Source organism: Cannabis sativa, chromosome 5, assembly GCF_029168945.1.
Source record: "Cannabis sativa cultivar Pink pepper isolate KNU-18-1 chromosome 5, ASM2916894v1, whole genome shotgun sequence".
NCBI lineage: Eukaryota > Viridiplantae > Streptophyta > Magnoliopsida > Rosales > Cannabaceae > Cannabis > Cannabis sativa.
Genome location: NC_083605.1, coordinates 4,942,453 through 4,955,094, shown reverse-complemented (window position 1 = coordinate 4,955,094; position 12,642 = coordinate 4,942,453).

The following is a 12,642-nucleotide window of genomic DNA, read 5'->3' as shown; positions in this document are numbered from 1 at the left end:
ATGTGAATGAAAGAAAAGAAAACAACAAAAAATAATGATGAAAATTTTTAAAGTATTATAAGTTATTTATTGAAAATGTCCTTTTAAAAATTTTCAAGTCTATTTTAACTTTGTAGCTATTAGGACAAGGCATTTATTTTTGTTGGACTTTTTTTTTTTTGATAAAGAACCCGTATCCATTATGAAAATCATCAAGAACAAAATACAAGATACAATTAAGATTGGACCGATGAGATCATCCATAAAGCTTCCTGCTCTAAGCTTAAAGCTGTCTTAGCTAAACAATGGACAATATTATTTGCCCCTCTTGGGATGTAGTTAAGAGAAACATTAGGGAAGTAAAACTAGCTTAAATGGACAATAAGATTAATGTTTTTTTTTTAAAAAAAAAATAATAAATCTAAAAAATAAATTATACATAGATGATAAAAATAGTAAATTTTTTTTACAAGACAAAAAATAAAAAAACCACCTATTAAATGTTCGATCGTTTTCTTTTGGACCAAGTACTTGTGCAACAATTAATGATGATATAATCAAAGTGCCATAATAATAACTATAAATTAAGAATCATATAATTAATTAATGAAAAAATTAGTGGTTGTTGTAATATAAAAATTATAATGGGGTATAACAATCATTGTTTTAAGGCCAAGAATGAAATAATTAATAACTATAAATATAGTTTATGAATTAAAGAAGTTCATATATGACATTGTTAAATCCTTCAAATAAAATAAAATATTATTAGCTGGACCAATTAGTTGATGAAGTGGTAGTTGAGGTACTCATGAATGTAGTTTATGGGACAAGAAAATAAAGAAAATAATTATGGAAACAAAGTTGACTAAAATAATAGTTGAAAACACATGGGAACAAATTTTATTAGTTGGAATTAGCAGTTGCTTTTTGTTCATTATAATATAAAAGAATAAAAAATATAAATTAACAATGAGAGTTGAGATCAAAATAAAAAATAAAATTAAAAAAGGCTATATTATTGAATTGAGCCTCTCGTGCAGCACAAAATCAGAAGTTTTTTTAATATATAAAATAAAATAAATAATTACAAGTGGGACAGATGTCAATGAGAGTTGAGATCTTTTATGATTTGCTTTATTTTTTTTTTCTTTTTTATTAATGACTGGTATAAATTAATCATTTGCTTTAGGCTTCTATATAATATGTATTAAGTAAACTTTAAAATGAATGAGGGTAATTTTTTTTCTTTTAAATTTAGAGTTTGGATTACTTTGATAATTTTTATGTGGATTGTTATATAAATTTTAATTGCAATTTAAGTTATTCTGGTTGTTACTATGTAAATTTTTAAGTAAATTTTTGTAAAAATTTTATTTTCACAAAGTATTTCTACAAAGAACTTTAATTTAGAACATGAAAGACTTTTTTTATAATTGGTAGGGAAAAGGAGTCCTATATATATTTAATTGGTTACTTTGTGAATATAATATATATAAAAAAAAATTAAAAAATCAGAGATACATATTGGAATTATTGTAACCTCCAAAAGAAGCAAAAACTAATAATACAAATATGTAGGGCTACTACCCTTAATGTAGGGTATAGTATATGGTGTCTTTATTAGCACTTTACCATAATAAAATATACATAAGACCATGCCATAGGTTAGGTTAGGTCACTCTCAACTCAACTCTTTACTAATTATTATTACTCACCTCACCTCTCACACACTCTCTCAATGGAATCTTAACTAATTAATTATAAAAAATTGTCAAAAAGCTCCAAAAAAAAATCACATATATAGGCAAGTTTGTTTATTATAATATAATGTAGAATATGTATATGAGTTGTATTATTGAACCAAACCCCATGTCATCAACTCATGTGTTTATGCATGCGTATAAAATACATACAAACGTATAGCATGACGAGTCTATACAATTAATGCGGCTTTTCGAAGCAGTTATATACATGACATAAATAAATAAATAAATAAATAAATAAAATATTAATAAAGTCTATTTGAAAATAATAAATAAATGATAATTGTAATTAAGGAAGAGATGGAGTGTTACTAATAATAATTATATGATAAAAAGGTTAGAATTACATTGGATTGGATTTGGTTTAGAGTGTGGTGTGTCTGGGGTTTTGTGGTCATGATCCCATGGAGTTGCGGCGTATACTATAAGTCAGCTATGGTCGGCCAATTTTCTTTCTTTCTTTTTTTTTTTTGAGAGGAGGTCGGCCAAATTTTTTTTAAGAAAGGTTAATTGTATCAAGAAAATTAATATGGAATTATATATTTTAATTTAATAATTATTATAAAAAATAATAAATCATTTATAGTGATATTGAATACTATAAAAGTAGTACTTATATGGTTATATTGTTGTTAATTACTAGTAATATTAGAGCATCTTTAATAAGTGGTACAAATACAAAATATAGCTCATTTTGTTAAAAAAATTTATTCTAATGGTATGCTAAATTATGATGTAAAATTCTCACATAACTAAAAGTGATTCAAATTTGCATCACAATATAGCATGATACAAAATTTTACATCACAATAAATACTACTTTTATATTTACCATTATGTCAATTTTAATATTTTATTATTAAATTTTAGCTAATATACTCCTTTACAATGTTAAATGAATTGCATTATTATTATTATTTTACTATTAAATTTTACAGTTAACTTTGTATTATTATTATTATTATTATTATTTTATATTTTTTAATAAATTATTAAGTAAGCATTAAATAACATAATAAATTTACATCAAGATTTATAATTATGTATTAGAGCACAACAGTAAAAGTTTATGTAAAAATATTACAAAACTACTTTTTGTGCAAAATATAGCTAAACTTTTACATCTCCCATTGAAGATGATCTTATTGTCTTGCGAATGGTTGACAATTTTTTTAGTAATAATTAATTATGATATCTCATATTGTTGTTAGACCGTCATGAACAAGATACTGATACTTACTTTAGGTGGTATTTGGTTGAAGGTAATAAAATGAAATAGATTGGAATGTCATTCTTATTCTAGCTATGTTTTATTCCTTCCAACCAACGACACCTAATAGGATATTTATTATATGAGTTTGAATTGAAGAGAATAAAATCGGAGGGAGTAGACTTGAAGTGAAATATAAAATTCAAGTGTTAGAAAATTAACATTACTACTATTTTAATTTAAAAAATAGTATTCACTTGAAAACACAAATTCTATGATCATTACAATTAAATTTAAGTTTAATATTTTTATTCACATCAAATTTAAATTGTTTAGCTAATAGTAATGGTAAAGAAATTATTAAAAAAAATAGTAATGCTAAAAAATTTAATAAGGTCCAAAAAACGAAAACTATAGTATTTTAATTTGCATGGTCAAATCTTATACTTGATTACTTAACCAACAATCATGTTACTCAACTACACTTGGCTACAATATATAATGGAGTATTTATATACATACAGGTTTTGGGAAATTGTAAGTAGCTATACCTAGTTTTGGTCAAACTCGACACCGAAAGCTTGAAAAGTAGATTTGGCCGTTTGATTGGTTGATGAGACCTAGTGTAATAATATATATACATATATAAATATTTATATATATTTATATACTCCTTTCATGGACTCAAAAGGTCAGGTCTCTCAAAGGGCCATTCATTCACCATGTCTACTCTATGATATTGTTTTTCTATTCAGTCATGGCATGGGTACCTTATTTAGTTTCTTCTGTTATTACTTGAAAAAAGAAAATAAAAATGTTGGGACTAGAAATAAGAAGAAGAGATGTGGTGTCCACACACCAATAATTGGAGGACGAGTTCTGAAAATTAACATGTTTTTGAAGGGGCCCACTGTTGGCCCAACTAGGAGAGTTGGGGCCCATTTAACTAGAAAACTTGTGCAAGTGAGAGTTAATAATAAATGGTAAAGACAAAAGGGCTCTTATCAAATAAGGTAACTTGATTATTATTTAAGAAGAAATAATAAAGTGGTCCTATCAAATAGTTATCAACACAATCACACCCCCTTTTTCTGATATTTTACACTGTATAATATTATAGTATAGTATATAGAGTAAACTTACCAATAGAAATTTGTTAAAAAGATACTAGTGGGATATCTACAATCTTTTTACATGTTAATATTGTTATTAATGCACTTTAAGTATCAAGTCTCGTATAGTGTAATAAATTTTAAGAAGTATCACAAACTAATTGTAAAGAGACACATTTAGATAGTACTAAAAACTAAGGCTGACCTAAGTTAATTTGGGCCCTAAAAAAAACAACTTTTTTAGAACCTTTTTATAAAATAAATAATATTTTTAACAATTATTAATATATATATTTATTAAAAGTTTATTTTTATTTGGGCTTCTTATAAAAGTAAATCTTAAGCGTAGGCCTAACTTACTTTAATTTAGGGATAATTACACAAGGTACTATTTTTTGTAAAAAAAATTACATTTTTACGTTTAAAGAATTTTTTTTTTTTTTACATTTTTACGTTTTCCATATAAACAATACGAAAACAACAAGAAAACTACTAAAAGTAACATGAAAATCACATTTAAATAACATCAAAACAATACTAAAAAATAACATATCGATAAAAAAAATCAACAATAAATTAACAAGAGTATAACATAAAAAAATTGTATTTTTTATAAATAAAATTAAAAAAACCGTAAAAATATTTAAAATTTTATAAAATTGTATTTTTGTAATTTTTGTTTTGTTGGTGTGTATTTGCGAAATAATCACTTTAATTTAAGGCTGACCATGATCTTATTAAACACTACTATACTCAATATGTTGTGTGAACTTTATTTGATTTGATTATTAATAATTTTACGTGTGTTGATTGACATTGTATTGTATAAGTCCAACACAAAATGACGTAGGTAGTAATAATAATAAGATAAGAGAGTTTTGGTTTTTTGCATTTGGCCTTAAATAAAAAGATCATGATGATGACGTAGCTATTTAATGCTATTACAATCACAACAACAACATGTTGATTTTAGTTATATAACATATATCTATGTGCTTTGACTCAACTAGAAATAAAAAGTATATATATGGTAAAGTTTTGGATAATAACTATATATATTTTGTACTAAGGTGTGTTTTCTCATGTCATTGTGAATTCCTCTTGTCATATATAAAATATATGTATTTATATATTTAGAGATAAACACTAACACCATTATGACAAACATAAAACCAAACAAAATATAGTTTTTTTTTTTTTTTTAAAAAAAAAAAAATACCAATGAAGTGTTATGGTGTGTATTAGGGGTGTTCATCCGATCAAATCCGCACTTTTTTGGTCAAACAACATCCAATCCGCACTAAGTGCGGATTTCATATTTTGGATCCAATCCGATCTGCATAAGAGTTTAAATCCAATCCAATCTAATCCGCAATAGTGCGGATTGGATCGGTTATTTTGGATCAGTTACTTTTTTAATAATAAATTATTTAATATTTCATAGAAAAAAAATTAAAAAAAGATTATTGTTTCTTAATCTCCAATACTAATCTATTTCTATCTCTATTTATATACAAATTAAACCAATATACATATATATCAATGTATATATACTTATCTTTAGATTTATACTAAAATATATATGTATCTAATTACTAAAATAAATAAGTTAGTATATATATATTTAAACTTTATGTGTATGTGTCTATGTGAATAAGAATTATTTTTCTTGTGTTTTTTATTACAAAATAAATAAAATGTACCAACTCAATATATTACAAAAAAAATTAAGAAATTAGAAGTTTGTGTCTTTTTTTAATTAATATATATTACATATTATAATTTTTTAAAAATATATATAATTAAGTGCGGATTGGATTGGATCGGTTACTTTTTGAGGTCAAACAACATCCAATCCGCACAAGTGCGGATTTTAGATTTTTCAATCCAATCCAATCCGCACAAGTGCGGATATCCGCATTTTGCAGATTGGATTGGATTGGATCGTGCGGATTGGATTGGATCGGATACTTTGTGAACACCCCTAGTGTGTATACAATTTACACAAAATAAATAAATCAAGTATATTTATTTCTCCTAATAGTACCACTAGAATATGAATTTATTAGTGGTGCTTAATATTTTTCTTAGTATTATATTGTTATTGGTACAATTAAACATTAAATTTTATACAATTTAGTATAATAACTTTGAAAAATATTGCTAACTAATAGTGAGTCCAAAATTTAAAGTAAGGAGACGTTATTTTTTTTCAATAATGCAGGAGTAAAAGTAAACTTAAAAAGAAAAAAAAAATACTAGCTTAACCATTATACTATAAAACTATTAATATGTCTATAAATATTATCTTTTTATTACAAATATATACTGTAATTGAGTAAAATACATATATATTTTTTTCAATTTTTTTTTTCAGAAGCAACTGTCCTGCCTAGCTTCTATTTGGATTTGCCCCTAGGCACCACTTCTTTAAGTGTTAGACAGTGCTCAATAGCAATTAATGCTCTAAAATATATTATATCGTTATTACTAATCAAATACTAAATTTTACATAATTTAATAACTGTTATAAAATATCACCGTTTATAAAATACTATATAATTGAGTCAAATTTATATATAATATATGTAAACAATGTTCACACGATATTCCATATAAATTATTATAATAAATTATATTAAATCTAATATTAATTATACCAATAGCAATATTACATGTATATGCATGTTACAGTGTATTGTGTATATGTGTATATTATACCTCTAGAATTGTTTAGTGCTTCAAATATTGGTGGAATATTTGACACCCTCATGTTTCGACTCACTTTTACTTTAAAATTACGTACAATTAAAATGTATCATATATATAGTGAGTTGTTATTAGATTGGAGATTTATGTATTGGGAATTTTAAAAATTAAAACCAAGCAAATGTAGAAGTTTAGAAGAGGATAAAAGATGAAATAGATGATGAATTATGACACAAATATTATCCAATATACAAGAAAAAGGAGAATCCTCCAAAATAAATTGAAGAGAGATAAACTAAAATAATTACAATGAATTTAATTATAATTAATTTTCTCATATGATTCTCGTGGTAATTTATCAAAAAATATATATTTATATATATAAAAGTTAATTTTTGTGATATCCGGTATTATTACAATTTTTTAATTAACGTTTTCTTAATTTAGCTCCATAATTCCAAATTTCTTTTGCTTTGCCCCACATGCCTTAGTTAATATGAAAAAAAAGAAAAAATGCTTGTTATAAAATTGCTTATAATAATGAGTATCATAGGGTTTCTTTCAAAAAAGAGAGCACTTTTATAGGCATTAATTTTATTTTATTTTAGACTTAAAAGCAAATTAATGAATTTGTGGCTCAAATTCATATGGTGGTAGGTTCTTATTAGTAGTACTTGATGGACCATCCACTAATAATAAGACTCTAAGACCAAGTGGGTAGCTGAAATTTTTAGCAAAAAATAATAATAATAAAATAAATAAAGGTGGTAGTTGAAATATTATTATAATCCCTTTTCCACCAACTTTTTAATTTTTGTAGGAGTTAATACTAATTCTATTATTGTTTAACTTACCATGAAGTTTCACCTTACTTTAATTAGTCAATAAACTATCAAATTTTGCTTTATGAAGTCTATTTTTTTCGGTTAAATTCTCTCAATTATTATTTTATTTTACTTAATCCATAAATTATGGTAGCAAAATCCTTTAAACTACACATTCATTAATAAATTTAAGGTGTAATCTATTTTTTATAGTTAATTACTAACTTAAATGACTTATATGTACACTCATATTTATTTTATATTAATACACCTAATATTAATATTTAAAAATTATAATTTTTTTATTTTTTAAATATTATATTTTTTATTTTTATAATTTTATTTAATTTTAAAATAAATTTCGAAATAATTTTAAATAATAATATTATGTATACCAATATAAACGTGTCACATGTACAAAAGTGTACACATAAGCAGGTCATATTGACAGTAAACTGGATCACACCTGAATTTTACTAATTTAGTAGTTTAGAAGATTTAATTCTCAAAATTTAAGCTTAGATCAATTAAGTGCAACTTAACAAAAAGCAAAAAAACTCTTATTTTATATTCCTTGTGGGTGAATCTAAATATCTTTAAAAGGAGAGAATTGGATTAATTTCGAGGGTAATAGGTGTACATATATTATATTATATATAGATTTTATTTATATATATCTTTATATATTAAAAGTGCCTATCTAACGGCATTTATTGGTTTAACAGAATATACTTAAAAATAAAATAATATTCTGTTAAATTTAACGATTAGGTTTAATCTCCCGTTAACAAATAAACCAATAATTAAACCCAAAAAATTAAACAATCTTTTAAATATTAATAATCTCTTTTTAAATTAAAAAAATCATCTTAGCCACATATCTCTCTAACAAACTTATCTTGGGAGAATTTTAATAATTTTTTTATTTATTTTTAAAAAAGAAAAATATAGATAAAATAAAAAGAAGATGAAATGGGCTGTAATTAGTATTTACCTTATATGTTTGTGCTTATTTTTAATTTTACCACCAAGAGGAGAAGGTTGAAAAATATTAGAATATGAAAATATTATTGGTGCTTATTAGTAATTTGCAAAGAATGTGAAAGTCTATAAATACATAGTTGTGTAGATATTATTAAATATGAAATGAGATAATAGAACTTTTTTCAATTAGAAGATTAATGTACATTTTACTATTAATAACATATATTATTATAACACAACTATGTTTTACTTACTAAATATACTGACACATATTTTATTTTTATAAAACAAATCGTTCAAATAATTATACTATTTTAATTATTAATTAAAATAAATAACTAAAATATTAAATAAAACTAACACTACGTGGCTTGGCCACGTAACAATCACCTAGTATATATATATATATTATATTAATCATTGTTGATGTTTCAATGACCTAATGGGGTTGGATTTTCGTGGCACTAACATTTTATTTTATTTATAAATTAACAGGTATAATAATCATATTTGTCTCCACCAACCAACTGCATCTTTTTTAAACACTTTTTAATTGATTCGATCGCCCTTTTTAGACTGACTGACTATACATGGATCTACACCAAAATTCTATTGCAATACATTTCACATGATTAATAAATTTTACTATACTACATAAGAATCTTGATTCACATGCATGCATAGTGATATCTTTTTTAATCAAAATCAAAATAAAACACTGTAAAAAAAAAAGTAGTGGAATGAGTTATGAAGGCGTGGTCCATAGAAAATGCACATCATGGTATCATCTCACTCACTCAATTTCAAATGGGGTTGAGTTGAGAGTAAATGATGTTGGAAATTTATAGGTGCTTCAATAGAAAGACCAAAGTCAAAATACAACTCAAATTGAAAAGTACAAGAACAATAATATTGATAAAATAATGTTACAACTCTAGACAAAAAACACACATAAGTACTATAGAAAAATAAGATGAAGAGAAGATTATAAAATACAATATAAATAGTAGTATATATATAGATGTGAGAACAATCTCAACAACACTAACACCAAGTGTCAAGTAGGGGAATCACAAAACTTGAACAAGGTTTTACACCTTTGTCCAAAAGCTTATTTCCCCCTACCACAAGCACTTAGGGAAGAAAGAAAATGGAAATAGCTTTCTGGAATTATCAAGCTTATAGTTTCTAGCAAGGTGCTCTCTTTGATAGAAACTCACAAAAAATATTGTCAATACATAGACAATCATCTCACAAAATAATATAAGCATGACTATGCCATAATCACTTCCTCATCATCTATGGTATTAATCTCATTTTTCATTAGATCCTTACGATGCCTACAATCTCTTGCGTAGTGCCCAAATTTTCCACACACAAAACAATGGCCTCTCACTTCTTTGAATTGGCTATTGTCTTTTCTTGGACCCAAATATTTTCCACCACTTTTATTATTGTTGTTGCCTTTGTGATGCTTGTTTGAGACCGCATTGGCCTTAGAAACCTCATCTTTAGGTTCTTTCACATTTCCCTTATCTCTCAATCTCGATTCCTCTTCGATTCGGATATGTTTTTGGATCTCTTCCAATGAATAATCCTCATTTTTATGGAGGATTCTTTTCCTATAGCCCTTCCAAGTTGGTGGCAACTTTGCCACAATTGCACCAACTTGGAATGCCTCGGGAAGCTCAATCTTGAGAACCTTTAACTTGTTCACAATGATTTGTAACTCATGGATTTGAGGAAGAAGATCTTTAGCATCACTAAAAGAAAATTCAAAATATTGTGAAATTAAAAATTTTCTTGTACCTTCTTCTTCCGCCTTGTATTTTGCTTCCAAAGCATTCCAAATCTCCTTCGCGGAATTAGTATTAGTGTAGAGATCATATAGCCTATCAGACAAGGCATTTAGAATATGACCTCTACATAGGAGATTGTCCTCCTCTCTCTTCCTTCTCTTCTCCACCATCTCGGGAGTGTCTTTCTCGGATTGAGCGGGTAGAGGCTCCAAAGTAGACTCAAGAATATATGCTATCTTGAGTGTGGTCAAGAGAAACCTCACTTTATCTTGCCACCTAGTAAAGTTGGATCCATCAAACCTATCCAACCTCACTAGGTCTTGATTCATCATTTTGATGGTCTCACCTTCCATTGAAGCTAGGTAGGATGGTTAAGCTTTTGATTGTTGGAAATTTATAGGTGCTCTCTTTGATAGAAACTCACAAAAAATATTGTCACTTTCAAGTGAAAGAAAAACCTCTATTTATAGTGTTAGAAGATCACATATTTTGAAATTCAAATAACCTACACCCAAGGGTTGTTACCATTTCTTAATGGGGTGTAAATGAGATTAAATGGGTAATTTGGAGGTTATGAGAGTTGTTAAAAACCATCCTTATAGGCAAAAAACGTTCAACAATTAAAGCTGAAAAAAACAGTAACTAGTTACTAGTTACCAAATTTTTCAGCTTTTGCAAACAACACTTCAAACCATTCCAAACCATTGCCACTTTATTTTATATCACTTATACACTTTATAAATGACAAAATTTAATCTCCAACAACTATATTTGAATTATGGTTTTGAATTTCAAAACAATTAAGTTGTGTAACCACTCTTTACACACTTAATTAGTGATCATGTGGAAGTTACAAAATATGAGTAACTCCACTTCTAATGTTACAATTTATGTGAATATTATTATATGTATGTAACTCTCAATCATATTATATACATTAATCTCATATTAATATATAATATGTCTCATTTTAATATTTTAATCTATCTTATATTATAACAATATAATATAACAAATGATTGGTAGATGGTGATATGGAGACAAAAGGTGTTTGGTTTTTATTTGAGTGATGATCAACTTGTCAAACAAAGTATAGTAATAATTTGATTTGAAGTAGTTATAAAGAAAGACATATATATGTATGTATGTATATACAGAGGTGGTTTGGTTTGGTAGTTGGTTGTTGTTGTGATTGAGAGTAGTGTTTGTTGGTAGTTATGTTATGTATTGGGTTTTGTGTTTTGTTTTGATTCTTTTCAATTGGTTTGTGTGAGAGGTGGCTATGAATGTTATTGCCTCTTTTTAAGTGCTTTGTACTTTCTATTCTGTTCTTTCTGAATTCTGTTGCCTATTCTATTCTACCAACACCAAACTTCTTTCTAAGATTTACCTTAAATAATTGGTCATCTGAGTGTAAAAATTTGGTGACAGTAACATACGTTTGTAAGTTGTCAGATACATTAAATAGTCTCAAAAAATTGGTTTAGTTAGTTTTCAATAAAGGCCCATTTTGTTCCATGGGCTTAAGCATAATTTTGATGAAGGCCCAATGGCCCATATATATCTATGGGCCTAAAATGAGTTTTTGTTTGATACGATTTAGACTTTGAGTTCGACTTAAACATTATTATAGATTTTTGTTTTCATTCATTTTAGTGTTTAATACGTTCTATAATTTTGTAACATAAGTATATGAAAACCAAAAGATTATCTAGTTCAATCCAATATTATCCTACTCTCTCAAAAGGGACCAAATGGTATTCCAAAACAATGTATTTTTGTAAGAGAATTACAGAATTTAATTTAAGGTTAATTAAGATTTTTTCCCCTCAAATTTTAACATATACCAAATCATGCTTACTGAACTTTTTTGGTCGTTAAAAATTCTCGGTGAACTATTGAGATAGTTATATTTAAAGACTTTTGTCCAATTTTATTCAATTTTACTAATTCAGTAATTGTTTATGTACTAAATCATACTTCCCAGACTTTGATGTCTACCAAATCATATCTCTCGAACTTTGACATGTACTAAATCATGCCCTTTAAACTTTCATTCATGTTAAACTTTTCTTATTAAAATTGAACAAAAGTCCACAATCTCAATAGTTCAGAGAGATTTTTAACGACCTTAAAAGTTGAAGGGGCATCATTTGATACATGTCAAAATTCGGGAGACAAAAATCCTAATTAGCTTTAATTTAAAAATCAATATACCATATTGATATCTCACAATGACGTTGATAAAACCAAGTTATG